Genomic DNA, 22,380 nt, shown 5'->3' with positions numbered 1-22,380 from the left:
TGCTTCTTGCAGGTTTACTGTTGGTCTTGGCTTTTTTCAGTGGCACATCTCTCCCACCTAGCCTGGTGCCGAGATTCTACCAGAAGCTCTCTCCCTTCTGGTAGATGGAAGTTTCCTCCACACGCCAGCCCTGCCCACACCTGCTGTCACCCCCACCCCCACTCCGCCCCCGGTTTTGCCCTGTGGTCTCAAACTTAGGCTCTGAGGGGCTGCTCTTCCCTGGCCACTTCTACCCACATCTTCCACTCTCTTCATTTCTATCATTAAAACCTCCTTCCTGAGGCATCGGAGCAAGCCTCAATTGTTTCTCAGCTCTCTTCTCAAAACACAGCTTTTCTAAAAACTTTACAGAGCTCAGGAAAAAGAAGATTCCTTGCCAACCATTACATTTAGAATGGAGAAGCAATGAGGTCCTACTGTACAGCACAGGGAATATATCTAGTCGCTTCGGAGAACATGATGGAAAATAACATGAGAAAAATAATGTATGTAAACACACACACACGCACACATATGACTGGGTTGCTTTGTTGTATAGCAGAAATTGGCACAATATTGTAAATCAACTTTAACTTAAAAAAAAAAGGAAAGAAAAAAGCAAAGATTCCTTAGAAATGGCATTAAGGCCAACTTGGTTAAACAAGCCTGGGCTGCACTTCTTTGTCTGGGAATTCTGTTAGTCATATAACATAAGCTAAATATGACATTACATATCACACTGATGATGAGCTGTCACCGAGGGAGCAGGCTGGCAGCTAACTCCCACGTGAGTGAGGCTTTCTACTAATTAGGGATCTTACTCTCTCTGACCCTGAAAAGGATCTCAGGAGACGAGTTAGAGGGATCAACATGAACAGGAAATATATATATTTTTTCTTCTGTCAAAAGCTGGGTGTTCCTCTAATAGTAATAACCAAACCAGAGTCATCCAACGCAGGTCACTGGTGCAGTGACCACACGCAAGTACTAAGTGAAGCCCCGTGAGTGTTGCAAACACTGCTCGCTCCAGAGGGACTCACCAAGGTCACAGGAAGAGACAGAGGAGTTGAAGTTCGGCGATGGTTACAGGGCAAGTGCTACAACAAAGACATGCAGCGGAAACTGGGGTGCCAAGAAGGCATACACGTCTAATTAAACAAGGGAAAGTAACAAACTACCTTGGGAGGAAGGAGATCCCCAAGGAAGGGAAACAGCTCAGCAGAAGTCTGGAAGCATCTGGAGGATTCTGCTGGGAGGACGGAGGATGGGAGGGCATCACACCCACGTCCTTGCAAAACCACAGGCAACTCCTGTTGCCTCCTGGGAACCCTGGGAGGGTGAATGGAGCCTCAGAGTTCAGAAAGCACAGAAGGAAAGGGAGGGATGAGGATGAGGCTGGAGGGATAAGCAAAGGAGGTCAGATTCGAACCCACAGTCAACTTTACAACCTAAAGTAAAGAATTTTAATGACTGTGATTGAGACCCATGAATGAGTGTCCCCAGTCATACCTTACATGGATAACTCACTGAGGCTTTTCTATTAAACCATTTTTTTCTTCATTGATTTGGTTAAAATGGAATAGAGTTCATACATTTGTGAAAGGGTTTTATTTAACCTAAAACCATAGAATGCCTTTGGAAGAATCAATAGTATTTAATTAATTCATTAAAAATCAGGCATTTATAACAATTTAAGGTTGTTTATACTGACCAGGTTAAAATGGACTCCTGGCCCTGACTAGTAAATACCAGCTTTAACCCTACTGGGAAGGCAAGAAAATAGTTCCGTTAAAAGAACGGAAGGATGATTTAAAATTTACTACAAAGTAATTACACTGTAGTAATTAGTGTAGTAATTAAAATAGTGTAATACTGCCATAAAGACAGACATGCAGATATAGAATTGAGAGTCCAGAAATAAACCCTCACCTTTACTGTCAACTGATTTTCGATAAGGGTGCCAAGACAATTAAATGGGGATAGAATAGCCTTTCCAACACATGGTACTGGGACAACTGGATATCCAGGGTTGGGATAAAGCGGAACCCCTACCTCACTATAGACAAAATTAATTCCAAATGGATCAAGGAGCTCAAAGTAAGAGCTGAAACTCTAAAAGTTTTAGAAAAACCATAGACATTTGTAAATCTTCGTAGACTTTGATTATGTAATTGTTTCTTAGATATGACACCAACAGCAAAGCAACAAAAAGGGGGGAAAAAAATCAATAAACTACATCGTCAAAATCAAAAACTTTAAAATTTCAAAGGACACCATCAAGAAAGTGAAAAAAATAAAAAGAAAGTTGAAAAGAGGAGTTCCCGTTGTGGCGCAGTGGTTGATGAATCTGACTAGGAACCATGAGGCTGAGGGTTCAATCCCTGGCCTTGCTCAGTGGGTTGAGGATCCGGTGTTGCTGTGAGCTGTGGTGTAGGTTGCAGATGCAGCTCAGATCCCGTGTTGCTGCGGCTCTGGTGTAGGCCAGCAGCTACAGTTCCGATTGTACCCCTAGCCTGGGAACCTCTATATGCCGCGGGAGCGGCCCAAGAAATGGCAAAAAGACAAAAAAAAAAAAAAAAAAAGAAAAAAAAAAGAAAGTTGGAAAGATAATTCCTTTCCTTTTTTTTGTCTTTTTAGGGCCGCACCTGTGGCATATGGTGGTTCACAGGCTAGAGGGTTAATCGGAGCTGTAGCTGCTGGTCTACACCAGAGCCACAGTAACACCAGATCTGAGCCACATTTGTAAGCTACACCATAGCTCACGGCAACGCTAGATCCTTAACCCATCGAGTGAGGCTAGGGATGGAACCTGCATTTTAATGGATGCTAGTCAGATTTGTTTCTGCTGAGCCACGACGGGAACTCTGAAAAGATAATTCTTAATGAGGAGGAAAAGGTTGCAAATCATGTATCTGATGAGTCTTGTATTGAAAATATGTAAAGAACTCCTATGACAATTCACTAATAAAAAAGACAACTTAATAAAAAAGTGGGCAGAGGTTATGAAATAGACATCTCTCCAAAGAACATACACAAACGGCCAATAAGCATTTGAACAGATGGAAAACATTATTAACTATCAGGGAAATGGAAATCAAAACCACTTTGAGATACCACTTCATACTTAGTAGGATGGCTATAATCAAAAAGACAGATAATAACAAGTATTGATAGAATGTGAAGAAAATGGAACCCTCATAGCCTTCTGGTGGGAACACAGAATGTGCAGCCACTTTGGAAAATAGGCTAGATGTTCTCTCAATATATTAAACGTGGAGGTATAAAATCACTCAGCAACTCCATTCCTAAGTACATACTCATAAGAAATGAAAATAAATATCCACTGAAAAACCTAATGCAAACGTTTATAGCAGCCTTATCCGTAAGAGCCAAATAGTGGAAGCAACCCAAATGTCCACCACCTGATGAATGGATAAACAAAATGTGATACATCCATATGACAGAGTAATTTTTGACAGTAAAAAGAAATGAAGTACTACTGATAAATGCTACAGCATGGATGAACCTTGAAAACACAATACTAAATTTTAAAAGCCAGCTACAAAAATAACATACTGTATGCTTCAGTTTACATGTAATGTCCAGAAGAGGCAAACTGATAGAGACAACACATAAATGGGTGGTTCCCTAGGGCCCAAGGGAAGAAGGGTGTTGGGGGGAAGTGGGCAGCAATAGCTTGTGGGTACAGACAGCGTTTCCCTATAGAGTCACAACAATGTCCTAACATTGATTCTGGTGATGGGTGCACAGCTTTATGAACACACATAAAAACCACTGAAATGTATATGTTAAATGAGCGAATCACGTGGTATGTGAATTACATCTCAAGAAAGCTATTATTTAAAAAGAAAAAAAAAAAAAAAGGACAACAGGATGAAATGTTCTTCAGGTAAATGGATGGGAACTGTCAATGTACCTCCTCCTAAATCCCTAAATCAAAGAGGAAAAAGGATGTTTTCCTCTGACTGAAAATGTCTGAGACTTTTAAAATGGGAAATATGATCAGCTGTGATGCCGACAAACTCTATAAGGCTACACAGAAACGATATTTTCCATCATTTTACAAGATTCAGCAAATGCCTCTAGGAGCATTTATGTGTAAAATCTCTAGTTTTTCAACAGCAGGCCTCCTAGTCCTACTGTCATCCTAATTCAATGTCATGGTGTTTTTTGGTCCATTAGAATACCACATACTACTACAGGCTTAATTTATTCAGGCTAATTTATACTTTTCTAAAAACCTAGAGGAAAAAAAAAAAAAAAAAAGATTTAGTAAGCCAGAACTGGAAAAAGTATGAAAAAGCCTGCTCACAACAGGGCTATTTATAAAGTGTACACTTTTGTTATTTTACTAAAATAAGGATAAACTTACACAATGTGACAATCTTACAGTCTTCCAAAAGTTCACATTACCTTGAAAGGAAATCCAGAAGCTGTTTTATTTTTCAATATATCTTATACAGAAAGATTTGCTCAGTGTTTCAAAAATGTTTTCTATTTGAGAGAAACCTTTACGAGTCATTCTTGTAAATAATGAGAATTTCTTTTTCCTCAAGGGAATAATTCCTACTTCAGTGTTTCTAAGAATATACAGGGTTAAAACCATGTAAAATGGATTTTCTCACAGTTGGGGGAGAGCAAAACGCCGCAAATAGGAAACCAGACAGCTAGGAGGTCAAAATACTACACTTCCAGGTCAGACTTCTGGTTGCAATTAAGTAAAATTCCTGCAAATATTTGGAAGGAAATCATATTTTTGGTGTCTCCTTTCAGGCCTTGTAACTTTTTATTTTCTTTAGCGAAAGCTTATATTTATGGGTATATACATATCTATATTATTCATTAAAGTTATGCAGAAATATAACAAACATACACAATTATGTACACATATGCACCAACCTATATGACCCCAGAACTGAGATTCGATCTTGGCCTCAAAGTTAAAACTAGCATCTCTTCTGGGCACTCATTTTTGAGTTTGGAGACTGTGTGCAGCTAGTTTGGGTTTTCCTTAATGTAGACATGGGATGATTTTCTCAAGACATTCCACATAATAGGTCAAGCCAAGTTTCTCATTAGTTAAATAGTTCATGATCAAGTAGTTGAGATACATTTGAAGCTGACGGAGTTTAGGCACTCCACCAGCACTGTGGTACAACAACAAATACAAACAAGCTCCACAATTACATGTAGTTCAGCAGGTTATTAAATACGCTTCTACTCAACTCCCTAAGGATAGCCCAGTGGTTCACAGCGCTTCCCAAATGCCCACCTTGCTCAGAAATCTGTGGTGGATTCATTTAGAGGTGATACAGATGTCTACTGTACCAAAGGGAGCCGGTCCTCCCTGCATGGTTTATAGCAGTTATTACAGTGACTATAAAATTGTCTTGATCATATGCAATTGTAGTAGTGAGCTAGAAAGAGTAACTACAAAAATCTTAGTTTTAGATTCTTCATTTTTATCCTACATAAAAGGGTGTTAGGGAATTTAAAAACGAAAGCACTCTGGTTTTTAATCATCACTTGGGTTACTGCCTCCCAAATTCCCAAGATAATTAATTAGCAAATCCTAGTCCCAAAGCCTTAAACCATAGTATGTTACCCTACCCTAGACAGAGCCTCTTCACTCCTCCTTTGTCCCCTTTAAAATCAAAGAATTCCTACAGATATTTAATCAGTTAGATAACTACTATCTGTTTTCTCTCTTGAGCTTCCCAGCGGCTATTAATATTAGTGACGTGAAACTCAATTACTACAAATCTTAAAATCTTGGCATTGTGATCAGAGGGCCTGGCCAAAGGAAAAGAATTTAAAGGGAACAGACAAGCTGGTAAATGCCGTAAGTGCTTCCCAGACATAGGAAAGCTATTGCTAGAGTGTAATGGACATAAAACTCCCAAGAAATGCACAACACTTGCCAAGGTAAATAGTGTCCCCTATACCTTGTCATCCCACACATTAAAAAATTATATGCAACCCCTGTGAGAAAAGGCCACTGCTTTCTGAGTTGTGGGGGGTGGGGGGTGGGGGAGGAGAGCTTTGCTCATTAGTATCTGTCAAACACAGGAGAGGTGGCGACTCTTTAAGCCTTCATCTGGGATTTGCCAAAGGAAAGTATAGCTCTGAGGAGGGGGAGGAGCTCACTATCCCCTTGTGCCCCTTACCCCTCACCCCAACACACACACACACACGCTATGTGGCAGCCAAACCATCTGAACAATATAAGGCCAAGGTCCCAAGGGCCACATTCCCAACATGCTGGGATAAACCACAACTTTCACTGGGTAAATCATGAGAACTACAAGCCTCCTACCCAGCTGTCACCACTGGAAATATTGTGACAAAGCAAACGGATCACTCATAGAATGGTGTTATGTCACCCCTGTTATCAATGTAAAGGCAGGTGACTTCCTCTCCCATTACTTCTTCTCCCCCAGCAGGGCAGGAGTCCAGCCAGGTCCACCGGACCATCCAACAGGACTCATCTTCAGAAGACCTAGTGATAAATGGTCAGTTCTTTAGAGCAGGTTCATGGGCTGACTGGGACATCTCTTAAAAAAAAAATATCTCTTGCAACCACTATCTGATGACAAAGACCTTTCTAGAATCCAAGAGACCCAGGGGATTTGATAAAGATTTTGACAAAGATCTTTCTAGAATCCAAGAGTCCCAGGAGATTTGATAAAATTGTTTTGAACTTCCCGGTTCCCAAATATGCAGACATTTCGGAGAAGAAAGCCTGGATGTAAATGTGAACCAGTTCGAGCAGACTGGAAAGCCAAAATGGAGTTGCATCACCATAAAAGCCCCCCCAGAACTGGCACTGTGATTTGAAGCTCTTCTAATGGCAATGCAGACTTCGTTTTATGAGGGAAAAGTCATTGTATTTCTTATGTACTGGGCAGGGACTTTTGGGAGAAGGACAGGGTAGGAGAGGAAGCACTTTACTCACTGGCCAGTAGGTTCAAGGTTATAAAGTCTATACTGACTTCGAAAAGGTTTTCTGGATGGTTCAAATCGGTGTTTAACCACCTGTTGGTGTGGTGAAAAGAACGCTTTTTGTTTTTTTGGTTTTTTTGAAGCTCTGCACATTGGGTTTTGTTTTGTTTTGATTTTTTCTATTTTAATTTCTTGTAAAATTTTAAAATAAAAGATCAGTCATTGCAACTCTGACAGTGTCAACAGATGACTATAACAAGTGGAAACATGACACTTAAAAGTTTAGAGATTTGGGGGAGTTCCCTGGTGGCCTAGCACTTAAGGGTCCAGCATTATCATTGTGGTGGCTCACGTTCGATCCTGGCTCAGAAACTTCTGCATGCCATGGCGACCAAAAAAAAAAAAAAAAGTTTAGAGATTTTTTTTTTTTCTTTCCATTTATTGCAATAAATGGTTAGCTCAGTCTCCCCAGGTCTTGAGGACACAAAGTATCTTGTGTTGTCATTGCTGCTTCAGCACACTTTTGATAAAAGGTATAAAACTTCAAGTTTTACAAACTGCCTATTTCTGGAAAAATAATTTTTGCTGAAATTGTGGCATGTTCACCAGAGGGCTTTTAGGCACTTGCTTTCATTAGTGCCCTTTTAAGCTTCTCATGTGTGGATGAAAGCCGAGCAAACGTTTTGATGGAGTACATTATGGGAAGAAATGTAAATAATAACCCAGGCTGTTTAGACACATGTGTAAAGAGAAAACACATGTTTCCACAGTGCCCTAAGACACATCTAGGGAAATCCGTTGCTGTTTGTAAAGGGCTGGGAATAGGAAAAAAATAAAATAAAGTCTAAATATTAAGAATATTTACCAGAGCGGCAGATTGTTGAAAAAGTGTTGTGTTGTTTTACTGTTTATAAAACCACAGGAGTGCCCAGTTCCTTCTCAGAAGGGTCCCTCCCTCCGCAGTGTCAGGGGCTGCCCGCAGCTCCATCCCCATGGCTGGTGCAGACACACGGCCAAAGGGTCTGCTGAAGCTGGGACTCTGCAGCGGGCCTCTTTTCTCAGGGTTAACAGCTGTTGAAGGGACAGTACCTTTCATTGTCCCTGATGTGTAAGAGAAGGATGATAACGTTACTGCGGAGGGACAGTGCATCAGAGCAAGTTTTCGCTGTCTTCTCTGAAAACACCTGATGGTTTACACGGAGGAAGGGCTGGGCTCGAAGGGAAAGGGTTTCACTTGCAAAATTTATTTTCAATAGGAAAAGGCCTTGTTTTCAGTGGGCTGGGAAAATAAACACAAACCCAAACAAGGAGCACACATGCGAATGTGTGCTCTCGGGGACCCTGGGGAGAAGGGTCCACAATGAGGCCTGTGTCTGAAGAGCAGAGAGAAAGCTTTCTTTGGCAGGTACCATGCCTTGGGGTGGGTGTTGGCCAAAGGAGGGGGCTGGTTCTCAGAGAGAGAAGAATAGGAAGAACTTGCTTGTTTTGGCAATTCTCGGCTTTTCCTTGTTGTGTGAACACCCATGGGCTTTGCTAACGTGGTGGTGAATTGCCCCACCGCAGAACGCTGTGTGGGTGTTGATGGAGGGACCTGGTGACCCAGCCCGGAAGAGCTGCAGAAAGATGCCCTGGATGCTACAAGAGAACCAGCAGCCGGCTATACACTCTGGCTGGAGATTTCAGCTAAGGTTTTAGAAGAGCGCTCAGCTTCGAAGAAAAAGCCAAAAAGCAAGCCAGGGTAGACAGAAACCACGGTGCCCAGGAAAATTTAATTTAGTTTATGGCATTTTCCAAAGGATGGGGCTTCTCACATGTTAACTGCAAGAGAAAGGCTATACAGAGTGGAAAAATAGGCAGTAAAAAGAAAATGACTAATTTCTGAACATAAAAATGTAGCAAGCCCCTCATAGTTAGACAATGCACTGAGGTGAGTACTTGGAGTGAGAAGATGAGCTCTGGTTCAGACTCTTGCTTCTCCTCTTCCATCTTTGTGAGCAGAGAGTAGAGGGTACAAAACCTAAAGCAGAGATACCCACGTGGTGCCTCAAGCAGAGTACTACACCTGGCTTCCACGTGGTTAAAGACAGTTATGTCTTCATGATTAGAGGAAATTGTTATTGAAAGGAAAACACCCACATACACACTCTCTCTTTCACCCCTTAACAAGGATACTGAAGCAGTGAAAACAAGTAAGACATGTGACACTCCTATTTACAGGATGCCTCGAACACTAGTTATGTGACTTTGGGCAACTTGCTTGAACTCTGAGTAACTAAGGTTAAGGATGCTGGATAGAAAGGGCTGCCCCAAAGAACCATCATAGACATGCAGAGGACTTAGCACAGTGCTGGCACCTGGCAGGTGGAAGCTGAGTAACAGGTAAGCTGAGTAGTGATGCTAGAGGCCACCCGGACAGGTGGGGCTGGAGGAAAGGCATTTGCAGAAGAGCAGAAAATACTGCAGCTCCTCTTACGCTGTGGTAGGAGGTGGTTTTGACTTTCCCAAAACCAAATAAGAAATACTACTTAGTAATTTGTAACTCCCAGGACATTTTTACCTCTGCCTTTCATTGAAGGGGCAAGAGATACTGCAGTGGAAATATACCCCAAAGCCTTGGCCAATAAAGGCAACTGGTGACCAGTGAGTATGCCTACAATTCATTCCTTTTCTTCTTCCAATGAGTGGGCTCCTCCTGAGTGACAGGTGCTGCACAAGGTGTTACCCAGGATAGGACCTGTGCTATTCGAGAGGAGGGAACAATGTGTGTGCCACTTCCAGGCAGCCAGGAAAGGGACGAACAACTCCATGAGAGAGAAGACCCAGAAGCATATGAGGAGAAGAGGGAGCTTCACGGAGAGGAAGCAGCATGTGCAAAGGTCCAGAGGTGAAAGAGCAGGACATTCTGGGGCCAGCCAGCAGGTTAGGTTGATAAAGGACCATGGGAGCTCTCCCAGGGGTGCCTGGCCAGAGCCATCGGGAACAAATGACTCCCCTGCTCCCAGGGGAAGGGGCTCCTCCTAAACTCAGCTCCCCAGAGGCCCAGAGGAAAGGCTGCCAGGTAGTACCGGGTAGTTGGCTTGCCCAGCATCCTCCTGAATAGCCAGACTGCTCAGGACCTGAAACTGGGACTAAAATGTTTGCCCTGCCACTGCCCCCTCCCACCCCAAGGTCATTTTCATGCTTGCTCAATAAAAAGGCTAATTGAGGAGTTCCCGTCATAGCTCAGTGGTTAATGAATCCGACTAGGAACCATGAGGTTGCGGGTTCAATCCCTGGCCTCAATCAGTGGGTTAAGGATCTGGTGTTGCCATGAGCTGTGGTGTAGGTTGCAGACACAGCCTGGATCCTACATTGCTGTGGCTCTGGTGTAGGCCGGTGGCTACAGCTCTGATTAGATGCCTAGCCTCGGAACCTCCATATGCTGCGGCCCCCCAAAAAGGCAAAAAGACAAAAATAAATAAATAAATAAAATAAAAAGGCTAATCGTGGAAGAACTGGGATTCCTTGGCTGGAATGCAGCTGCATGGTAAGCGGAGCTCTTTCTTGGCTAAGAACATGTAACTACAGTATAACAAGAAAGCAGAGGATCTGGATGCTTGTGGATCGCTGTGAGACTGTCAGCCTGGGCCAAGGGATGGCCTGTATTCCCTAGAACACTCTGTATAAGGTGGGGAGGACACTGTGACCAGGTGCTTTTGTAGTGGACTTTAGGGTTGAGGGACAGCTTTTGGGAAGTGAGAGTTAGGGACTGGGAGGACTGATGACCAGGACAGACACGTTGGACTGCAGACCACCCAAGCCTAAGAGTGGGTGGGTCACCTGGGACTGGGGTGGCCTGAAATCTGCAGTCAACTAAAGCTTGTGGCTGAATGAGTCACTTCATCCACTTGAGGGCCATGAGCCAGTGGTAATCTTGGTATGAACCCGGTCACTGGCTTGATCCACAGACATCTTTGGCTGATGAGTTCATGGACATGTCCATAACTCCAAATAAAATGGAAAGCAGACTCAGGCCCTACTTAAGCTTAATGTTTAAGTCTCTCCAAAGTTCTTTTGTTTTCTTTTTCTTTTTTCTGTTTATGTCCACACCTGCGGTGTAGGGGAGTTCCCAGGCTAGGGGTCATATTGGAGCTGCAGGTGCCGGCTTATGCCACAGCCATAGCAATGACAGATCCAAGCCACATCTGCAGCCTATACCACAGCTTGCAACAATGCCGGATCCTTAACCCACTGAGCAAGGCCAGGGATTGAATCCACATCCTCACGGATACTAGTCGGGCTCTTGACCCACTGAACCACAAGGGGAACTCCTCTCTAGAATTCTTAGGTTGAAGTCCTAACCTCCTTTGGAACCCCAAGCGAGTCAAAATGTGACTATATTTGGAAATACAATCTTTAACGAGATAACTGAAATGGGGTCATGAGGGTGGGCCCTAATTCAATATGACTGTGTAAGAGGTGGAATTTTTAAGAGGAGGGAGTCAGGACATAGACATGTAGAGAAGGAGAACCACGTGAAGCTACAGGGAGAAAAAGGCCACCTACGTGCCAAGGGGAGAGGCCTCAGAAGAACCAACCCTACGGCGCCTTGATCTCAAACTTCCAACCTCCAGAAGTGTGAGAAAATGAGTTTCTGTGTTTGGCAATCTGAAGCATTAAGATGGCCCTAGAAAGCTAGTACATGTAAGACAGAACGAAATCTAGGCCTGGTGAATAGGGGTCTGACCTGCTTTGCCATGAAGAAGAGACCTAGTGTCTCATTCAGCCCCGGATCTGAGTCAGTTCTCTGACCCAAACCTCCTTGAACAGAGAGCCAGACATCCCCTGAGTAAGGTCTCCTCAAAGATACTGCAAGTATCTCCTCTACATTTCCTGCTTGGGATCTGCAACTGTTTACTAGGTACCTGCACAGGGAGAGGGAACTTCCCAGAACTTCTGAGGATGACTGGACACTGGCTCTGAAACGGTGCTAATTCTTGGGGTTTCTGGTTGGCACTGTGACCCACCAGGGGGGAATAAATGGAAACCTGGCTTCAGAAGTTCCCACTGTGTCTCGGCGGTAATGAACCCGTCTAGAATCCATCCCTGGCCTTGCTCAGTGGGTTAAGAATCCAGCGTTGCCACGTGCTGCGGTGTAGGTTGCAGACGTGGCTTGGATATGGTGTTGCTGTGGCTGTGGCGTAGGCCTGTAGCTGCAGCTCCAATTTGACCCCAAGCCTGAGAACTTCCATATGCCATGGGTGCGGCCCTAAAAAGCAAGCAAGCAAACCAACCAACCAACAAAAGAAACCTGGCTTCGATTCATCTCACAAGGGGCCCAACAGCTCTGTAAAAGTCTAAAGGTTGTTGTCTCAGCTGCTGAGTACATGACTGGAATAGATGTATGCTGTGACTGACAGAATCCACACTTGGACTCCACAGCACATGGGGTTAGTGCTGTGATGGCTGTGGAGGGCTAGAAGGCAGTCTCTGGGGTTTCCCTTTCCTACCAAAGCCACAAACCAAGGGAGTTCCCATCGTGGCTCAGTGGTTGATGAATCCAACTAGGAACCATGAGGTTGCGGGTTCGATCCCTGACCTTACTCAGTGGGTTAAGGATCCGGCATTGCTGTGAGCTGTAGTGTAGGTCGCAGAGGCGGCTCAGATCCTGTGTTTCTGTGGCTCTGGCGTGGGCTGGCAGCTACAGCTCCAATTAGACCCCTAGCCTGGGAACCTCCATATGCCGTGGGAGCAGCCCAAGAAATGGCAAAAAGACAAAAAAAAAAAAAAAAAGGAAAGAAAAGAAAAAAGCCACAAACCAAAAGCAATGGTGATCCTGGGACATCAAAGAGACCATGCTACCACCCCAGACTTGAAATCTCCAAGAGCACTTTTTTCACAGATTTTTTTTTTTTTTTTTTTTTGTCTTTTTAGGGCCAAACTTGTAGCATATGGAAGTTCCCAGGCTAGGGGTCCAATTGGAGCTGCAAGTGCAGGTCTATGCAACAGCCACAGCAACGCAGGATCCAAGATGTGTCTGCGACCTACACCACAGCTCATGGCAACACTGGATCCGTAGCCCAATGATTGGGGCCAGAGATCAAACCCACGTCCTCATAGATAGAAGTCCAGTTTGTTACTGCTGAGCCACGATGAGAACTCCCAGAATCTTCCTTATTTAACTCACCGCTCTGGCCTAAGCAGAAGCCAAGTATGTCTTGGCAAATGACACTGGAATAATGTACGTTTAGTTCTTCTGGAGATGGTCTCTCTATTGCGGCATCCGCGATACAGAGCTGGAAAAATCCAGTGTTTCCATCGCAGTGAGCAGAGAGCAGAGGTCTCCATCTACAGCAGGACAGCCACACAACTTTTTGCCTCATGTTCTCTAAACATTCTGCTTCAGTGGCACTATCAGGCCACAAAGACCTTCATTATCTCACTATCTCAGGATATTATTCTGGTCTACAACAGTGACCACATAATGGTAGGGCTTATAGAGCAGAAGGTGGCATGTATTCTAGATGTCATTCTAAGACACAGCCGTGCCAGATAGTGACAGATGAATCCTATGAAAATAGTTTCTGAACATCCAGCAATCCGGGGCACTTGAAAGAGCTCATCTAAAAGGAAAGTCAAGTTTCTGTATCCTGTATCCCTTACCACTAAGAAATCAGCACAAACACGAGTGGGTATATGGGTGTGTTTCTCTGACTTATACAAACGACCTGAAAGGGTGACAACTTGAGTGACCAGTTTACTAGCAGATGAAACTGTGTGCCTGATTAATCAATGGCTCTGCCCAATAGGAAGGTATGGGCTAGATGTAAATGAATGAAATGAGACAACCTGAGGGTCAAGCAGTCAATTCTGTTCAGGGGGCAGAATGCTGACTAGTATATTTTGGGTCTACTGCCCTTTAAGGAGAGAGAGAGACTGAGAGCTGAATATTCATTCACTGGTGGAAACTCAAAAGAACTGGTGACAAAGACACTTGGGGAAAAGTTACACAGAGTGTGACAATATTTGTATTTGGTGTGAATGTTCTTGGAAAGGCCTTATTAAGAAGTGCTTATAATACGTGGGGCAAGATGACCTACCCCTTCTATACTGACCAGTCTCTTTCCCTGGCAGCCAGAGAACCTGCTCAAAGGGCTCATGAGCAGGTGGCCAGGGTAGCAAGGATGAATATTATGCCTGGGCCCAACAACAGGGACTTAACTGCACCAAGGCTGAACCCTGCCAAATGCTCAATGACTCTGAACCTCCCCAAGAACTCTCACATCACAGGGAGATGGGCCAGCAATGATGGGTAGATTACATTAGGCCTCTTTCATCACAGAGGAGGGGATAACTTATCTTCATTGGAGTGGACTTTTACTCCAGATTTGTATGTATCTTCTATGTCTGCCATCTTTCTGCCAGTCACACCACTCACGGCCTTACTGAAGACCGCATTTGCCATCATCACCACAGGGCTTCTGAGCCCGAAACACGTCTTGCAAAACAAGGCTGTGGGTTCAAAAAATGTGATGGTCCTACCAAGCAATCAAGCAAGGCTCAAATGCAGCAAGCCTTATACAACAGTGGGAAGGTCAACTGAAAATTCAGTTAGGATACAAACTGCAAGGCAGGAGAGCTTGTGGAACTGGGGTAACATCTGAAAAGATGTGTTACGTGCTCTGACAGGTGGCCTTCCTTTGGCCAGGATACATGGTTCCTGGAACCAGGGAGGGGAAGTGGGAAGCGACCACCTCAGCAAAAAGCTTGCTTTCCACCCTCTGACTCTGCTTCTTTAGGACTCAAAAAAAGAACAAGAGGACAGCATGAATCAGGCTGAAAGTTCAAAGTGTCACATAACTATTTCAGACTCTTTAATGCTATTAGACAAACAGACCAAGAGGGGGTGATGAAATACTGGCTCACGATGGCACAAAAGGAGCAACAAGCTACATGGTAACATACCAGCAATAATGGGTTCTACCTAGCAGAGAATATCCAGTGGTAAAAGTTAATAAAAACCATGGCAACCTCAGAAACGCAGGGCCACTGATGGCTCCAATCCCTTAGGAAGGAAGGTTTGGGACACCCTGCCAGGTGAAAAATACTGATCAGCTGAGTTACTGGCTAAAGACAAAGAGAATATGAGGAGTTCCCATTGTGGCTCAGTGTTTAATGAACCCAACTAGTATCCATGAGGATGTGGGTTTGATCCCTGGCCTTGCTCAGTGGGTTAAGGATCCTGCGTTGCCATGAGTTGTGGTGGAGGTCGCAGATGCAGCTCAGATCCAGCGTTGCTGTGGCTGTGGTATAGGCCCACAGCTGTGGCTCTGATTGGACCCCGAGCCTGGGAACCTCCATATGCTGTGGGTATAGCCCTAAAAAGACAAAAAAAATTATAAATAAAGTCCTAGTCTGATAATTCCAAAAAAGAAAAAGGGAATATGAAATAAATATAAGAGGAGATGAGATTTAATACCAACCATTTCTTTGAAGTAACTAACTACAGAAGTTAGAATGGCAGCATCTTCCTAAACTGTCTTCCTTGCTGCATCACATATATGGTTATACATTATTATTATTATTTTTTTGCAAGTAAGCAAAGTCTGGGCAAACAGCTCCCAGGACAGCTGGGAGGGGGAAGAAGAGTCCCCCCCCTCTATTGTCTTATAGGGGTTTTTATCCCTTAAAGATGGGGCTTACCAATGTGGGGTCCAGAAAGATGTGGTTTTCTCCCATTGGCCTTGCCCAGTAACCTGCATCAGTGGTTTTACATTAATTAAGTTTTTTGGCTTTTTATTCAAGGTATGTTGGCAATAGCTAGCTTCATCAATGAATCAATAAGTTAACCAACATTGGCTGCAAATGAACTAAAGGGAGGAATAAACATTACTCAGAAACCTTGGGTTTGGACTTTGGGTTCTTAGCGGAGATGCTGGGACATTTCCTCTGTAGCCGGGGGGGTGGGGGGGGGGGAGAGAATCTGTGTTGTCAGGCAAAAAGCTTGTCGTTATTGGTTGAAAGTTTATAGAAGAAGGAAGCCAAGAGGAAAACTTCAGCGGCTATAACCTGTATCCACCCACTCAAATCTTGTGACACCCCCGCCTCCTTGTGTTTTGTTAACTTCCCCTATTTTGTAAGTTCCCACTTCCTCAAGGTAAATGCCAAACATTTTGCACTCTCTGGATCACCTACAACTAGGATACCGCCATGAGATCTGGTTTGCCTTGCAGCGGTCTCAGAGGAAACAGCATGGCCCTGTGGCCATGGGCCAGGCCATCCATCTCCTGCAGGCTCTGTCCTGAGAATCAGAGAAAGTGGCTGAAAGGGCTCAGGTACCAAGGCTCGCCCCATTCTGTAGCTGAGGCTGTGCTGTCTCTGTAGCTTCAGCATTGGGCTGTCCGGCCTTCTCCTAGGTAGATTCTATGAGCTATGTAATATCTTTAATCAACTTTGCTGCTGAAGAGGCAGACTGATTCTGGCTAGTCTCAAGCAGAAATGAAATTAAATAAAGGATATTAGGCAACGGATGTTCCTGACCACAAAAGGTTTTAAGCTGGAGACGATCACACTTTTGTTTGCAAAAGGGCCCTCTGGCAGCAGAGGTGTGGATGAACTGTAGGGAAATCAGAAGGCTTTGGCAGTGATTCAAGAGCTAAATAAGAAGGGCCTTGACCAAGGGAGTGACACTGGGAAAAAGAGAAAAACAGAAGATGAAAAAGGCAAGTGAACCAAAACAAAGGGACCCAACACAAAGGTGAGCAATGGCTGTCAATATACAGTTCAGTCATTACGCACATAAAAATAGTAAGGTAAGAATCAAAGAGCAAGGCCTCTTTTTTTTTTAAACCTGTGGGCTGTCAGACTGGCAAGAAATCCAAAACACTGGTAATGCCCAATATAGGCTAGGCTAAGAGGCAAAATATTAATGAGGTGGAGTTCACAGAAATTGACAGTTAAGTCTTTTTAAAAACAGTTCTTAGAGTTCCTGATGTGGCTCAGCGGTAACAAACCCAATTTGCATCCGTGAGGACTCGGGTTCGATCTCTGGCCTCAGTCACTGGGTTAAGGATCTGGCGTTGTGCCGTGAGCTGTGGTGTAGGTCTCAGACATGTACCAGATCCTATGTTGCTGTGGCTATGGTGTAGGCTGGCAGCTACAGCTCCAATTAGACCCCTAGCCTGGGAGCCTCCACATGCTGCTGGTGTGGCCCTAGAAAAGACAAAAAAAAAAAAAAAAAAGAAGAGGAAAGATGTACCCACGTATGTAATTAATTACCTGTACAAACATTTTTTAAGTGCCTACTGCAAACTGGAAAATACGCTCCATGCTGGGGATACAATGGATCATAAAAGAGGCAGAGCATGCCTTCAGGCGCCTCCACATTTGTGGAGAGATCGATATTAATCAAATGGTGTGAACCACAGTTCAGGATCCTCAGGGGCCTGTAACAAGGGGACCTGTGGGCAGGATGGGCTTCCCTGAGGATCAGGCTTTGAGTGGAGCACCGGAGGAGGCAGAGGGAAAGGGGAGGCCAGAGGTTCAGAGTGGCCAGAGACCCAAGATGAGTGGAAGAATGGAGCTTTCAAAGAGGGGGACTGAGTCTGCTGGGCTGAAGCACGAAAGAAGGAAAAAAGTGGCACAAGATGGGACTGAAGAGGCGGCTACCCCAGAGATCTTGGCCTTCATCCTGGAGCCCCAGGCTTTGTGCACAAGATCAGACCTTTGACGTGAAGGGATTATACCAACAGAAGTGCTGACAGCGGGCAGGGCATCAGCCAGAGCAGAGGCAGGGCACCAGCAATGGTGCTGCTGCAGGTGATGTGGTGTTCAGGTGAGGTGGGATGTGGGCTGCTTGCACGCAGCAGAGAAGGAGAACATGTGCTCAGTTAAAGGTAACTGTTCTCAGAAGTAGGAAGAAGAAGGGAGACGGTGCTTCCACATCAAGCTGACTTTCAAAGAGAGATACTTAGCACAGGGACTTCACTCAAGGGGGATCAGCATACCCAGCATCAGTACCCCCTGCCTCCCTCTGGTGACTGACTGCACTACTTATCTCAAGCGAGGAAGCCCAGCACTCATCATACCACTGGTCAGAGACTCCAAGAGGGAAAGAGGCTGCTCTTTGTGGTTGTACGTTCAATAAACCCAGTCAGAGGCAAAGGACAAACTGAGAAAAATCACTTGCAACATATATAACACACAAAGCATGAAGATCCTTAAGAAGCTCTTACAAACCAGTAAAAGTATCAACATTAAACGGAAATATTACAGGGGTTTCCATCATGGTTCAGTGGTTAACGAACCCGACTAGCATCCATGAGGATGTGGGTTCAATTCCTGGCCTTCCTCAGTGCGTTAAGGAACTGGCATTGCCCTGAGCTGTGGTGTAGGTTGCAGACACGGCTCGGATCCTGAGTTGCTGTGGCTGTGGCATAGGCTGGCAGCTACAGCTCCGATTCGACCCCTAGCCTGGGAACTTCCATATGCTGCAGGTGCAGCCCTAAAAAGACAAACAACAACAACAAAAACCAAGAAATATTACAAAGAAACTGAAGTGTGCAAACATGTAGATCATCAGGGTGTCCACGGCACCACTGTTTACAACAGTGAAAATGTTGGCTGCAGCCTTAATGTCCCACTGTTAAATGCAATAACATAGTTGGAAGAGTCACTCTTTCAAAGCTTCCTACAAGGCTATGGTAATCAAAATAGTCTGGTACTGGCATGCAACAGACATATAGACCAATGGAATAGACAGTCCAGAAATAAACTCTTTCATATTTATGGTCAAATGATTTTTAATAATGATGCCAAGGCCATCCAAAAGGGAAAAGGAAAGGCTTTTCAACAAATGACACTGGGAAAACTGGACAGTCACATGCAAAAGAACAAAGCTGGACCCTCACCTTATACCACATAAAAAATGAAATCAAAACAAAGCAAAGACTGAAATTTAAGAGCTAAGTTTCATAAAACTCTTAAAAGAAAAAACAGGGAAAAATTTCATGACCTTGAATTCAGCAATGATTTCTTAGATACAGGCTACACCAAAATTAAAGATATTTGTGTGTCAAAGGACATTATCAGGAGAGTGAAAAGGCAACTCACAATATGGGAGAAAATATTTGCAAATCATATGTGTTAAGAGATTAATATCCAAAAATCTTTAAAGAACTCCTGCAAGTCAAACAACATAATTTAAAAATGAGTCAAGAATATAAATAGACATTTCTCCAAATACATGTAGTTCATAAGCACATAAAAAGATGGTCAACCTCACTAACCACTAAAGAAATGTAAACCAAAACCACAATGCAATACCACTCCACATCTATTAGGATAACTGTTATCAAAAATAACAGAAAATTGGGAGTGCCCATCGTGGCTTAGTGGAAACAAACCTGACTAATATCCATGAGGACGCAGGTTCTATCCCTGGCCTCGTTAAGTGGGTTAAGGATCTGGCATTGCTGTGAGCTGTGGTGTAGGTTGCAGACGTGGCTCAGATCTCATGTTGCTGTGGCTGTGCTGTAGGCTGGCGGCTACTGCTCCAATCTGATCCCTAGCCTGGGAACCTCTACGTGTTGCGGGTGTGGCCCTAAAAAGACAAAAACAAAAAACAAACAAACAAAAAACCCAGAAAATAAGTGTTGGCAAGGTGATGGAGAAATTGGTCCCACATTGGTCAGAATATACAGGCATATAGCTGCTGTGAACAGTACGGCACTTCCTCAGAAAAATTAAATTAAATTAAACAAAGGATCAGCAAATAATCCAGCAATTCTACTGCCAGGTACATACCCAAAGAACTGAAAGCAGGGACTCAAATATTTGTATACAATGTTAATAACAGCATTATTCCCAATAGCTAAAAGTTGGAAACAATCCAACCATCCATTGACAGATGAGTGGATAAGCAAAATGTGGTATGTGTTTCTATACATGTACAGTCACATACACACACACACTACATATACACATATATGTAATATTCATATAATTATCAACATTATTCAGCCCTAAGAAGGGAAAAAATTCTGATAAATGCTACAACACGGATGAACTGAAAACATTACATTACATAAAATAAGCTTACACAAAAGAATAAATACTGTATGAGTCTACTCATATCAAGTTCCTAGAGAAGTCAAATGGACGGTGCCAGAAAGCCGGATAGTGGTTACCAGGAGCTGGGAGCAGGGGGAGAGTTAGGGTGTTACTGTTTTTTGTTTTATTTTGTTTTTCTTTTTAGGGCCACACCTGCAGCATATGGAGGTTCCCAGGCTAGGGGTCAAATAGGAGCTGCAGCTGCCAGCCTACACCACAGCCACACCAACACATGATCCGAGCAGAATCTGCAACTTACACTGCAGCTCACGGCAACACTGGATCTTTAACCCACTGAGCAAGGCCAGGGATTGAACCCTCAACCTCTTGGAAACTAGTGGGGTTCGTTACCACCGAGCCACAACGGGAACTCTAGAGGTCATTGTTTAATGGAAAAAGAGTTTCAGTTTGGGATGATGAAAAAATTCTGGAGACAGAGTGCTCATAGCTAAACAACAATGTGTGTGAATGTATTGAATGGTAGTAAATTGCACACTTGAAAATGATTACAATGGTCAATTTTATATTATGTATAATTTACCGTAATGAAACAAAATTTTGAAAGTGGTGATGTATGTGTTTTAAAGGACTTTTATATTATGTTAGGTGGAAAAAACTGATTATAAAATTGTATGTATAGTAAGATCATGTTTCTGTTTAAAAACACACTTCTTGCCCACATGAGCCCAAGAAAGGTTTAGGGTTTCATCTAGGGATAAGGACACCACGTGTACCCTGCCTTGAGAGTGGCTGGGAAATGGAGTATTCAGCTTTCTTTGCTTGGTAGGAAAGGAGGTCAGGGGAGGGGCCAGCTGAGAATCGGTCTTGACCAAGCCTCCACCACAGCGGAGACGGAGGTCTTGGAACTTTCTCTGCTCCAGTTAGAAAGTGACACTAGCTGGGTCTGCTAGGGTAGAAAGAAAGCCAGCTCTTACGGCTTTTCTCAAGAAGATTTAAACTATTACTAAGCAAAATGCCAGAAAGCGTCATCTAATCCAATATTGTTTGGACTGGAAATTCTATTTATTCGAGGCTTTCAGTTTGGGTCAACTCAGTCTCTCTGCCTACTTATCAGTTGTGGAGGCTAAACAGTGTTGATTATGCCTTCAAAGGCAAGGACTTGATGCAATTCCTCCCCTAAAAAAGGTGCTGCATGAGCATAACCTAGTTCACACAGTTCAGGCCAGCACTGTCCCGAGGATTCACACGGAGCTGACTGTATTTGTACTACAAAGAGTGCCATGAAATGCTGACTTAAAAGTTAAAAAATTAACGGAGTTCCCATAGTGGCTTAGCGGAAGTGAATCTGACTAGCATCCATGAGGACACAGGTTCGATCCCTGGCCTTGCTCAGTGGGTTGAAGATCTGGTGCTGCCATGAGCTGTGGTGTAGGTGACAGACTTGGCTCAGATCCAGCATTGCTATGGCTGTGGTGTAGGCTGGAGGCTACAGCTCTGATTCAACCCCTAGCCTGGGAACCTCCATATGCCGTAGGGTGTGGCCCTAAAAAGACAACAAGAAAAAAAGTTAAAAATTTAAAAACACGACAGTGATAGGTTGATAGAGAGAACACTGGACTGGGGGTTCCCGGGGACTTGGTCGGGGGCGGGGGGGGGGACCTGAGTCCTCCCTCATTCAACATATGCTGCACCTGTGCTTCAGCACTGGGCTAAGTGCTGGTGGCGGTGGGGAGAGGGGAGGGGAGATGCCAGGTGAACAAGGTAATCTTTGTCCTCAAGAAGATGATGTTTCATGGGGGCAATCCCCCTAATCTTGCAATCCTCAGCTTCTTCACCTCTAACTCAAAGATACTGCCATTCTCAAAGGGCTCTTAGGATGACAGTGTGGGACAATTCAACTTCAGTGCCTTAATGTTCTCGGCAGACACTGTGCCTTGTTGTGGGGGGGCTGTCCTGTGTCTTGCAGGATGTTTAGGGACCTCTCTGGTCTCCACCCACCAGATTCCAGTAGCTCTCCAGCATGGCTCTCCCCGCCCCCTGGCCACCACCGCCCAGGAATGACAAACCAAACTGTCCTTGGACATTACCAAATGCCCCCTGGGCAAATTCACCCCCAGTTGAGAACCTCTGAAATAGGGTGACATATATGAAAGCATCTAGAAAACATAAAGCCTCAAATCAAATCAGTATTAACGGAAATCCATTTGTAAGACTATTTGTCAAAAAAAAAAAAATCCTTTAAAGAATTTACAGTTTCCTTAGGAACGTTTTATTTTCTATTTTTACGTATGTTGCCTACCATTAAAAGCCCTGCAGGGGCTTTTTGGTTAACTGTCTTTATCCAAACAAAGCATCTTCATTAGAACATATTTTCTAAATGTATCACTG

The 22,380-nt window shown here is 44.0% G+C and overlaps 1 protein-coding gene across 1 annotated transcript in view; it reads right to left on the bottom strand.

Moving 5' to 3' along the window:
- SLX4IP (SLX4 interacting protein) overlaps window positions 1–22,380 on the bottom strand; it is a 211,837-nt gene that overhangs the window by 48,113 nt on the left and 141,344 nt on the right.

Source organism: Sus scrofa, chromosome 17 (assembly GCF_054392235.1).
Source record: "Sus scrofa isolate SSC_HxYL_T2T_F1_AM1 chromosome 17, Sscrofa_HxYL_maternal_Yorkshire_Landrace_v2.0, whole genome shotgun sequence".
Classification (NCBI taxonomy): Eukaryota; Metazoa; Chordata; class Mammalia; order Artiodactyla; family Suidae; genus Sus; species Sus scrofa.
The sequence above is the reverse complement of the archived record's forward strand: the minus strand, read 5'-3'. Positions and strand labels throughout refer to the sequence as shown.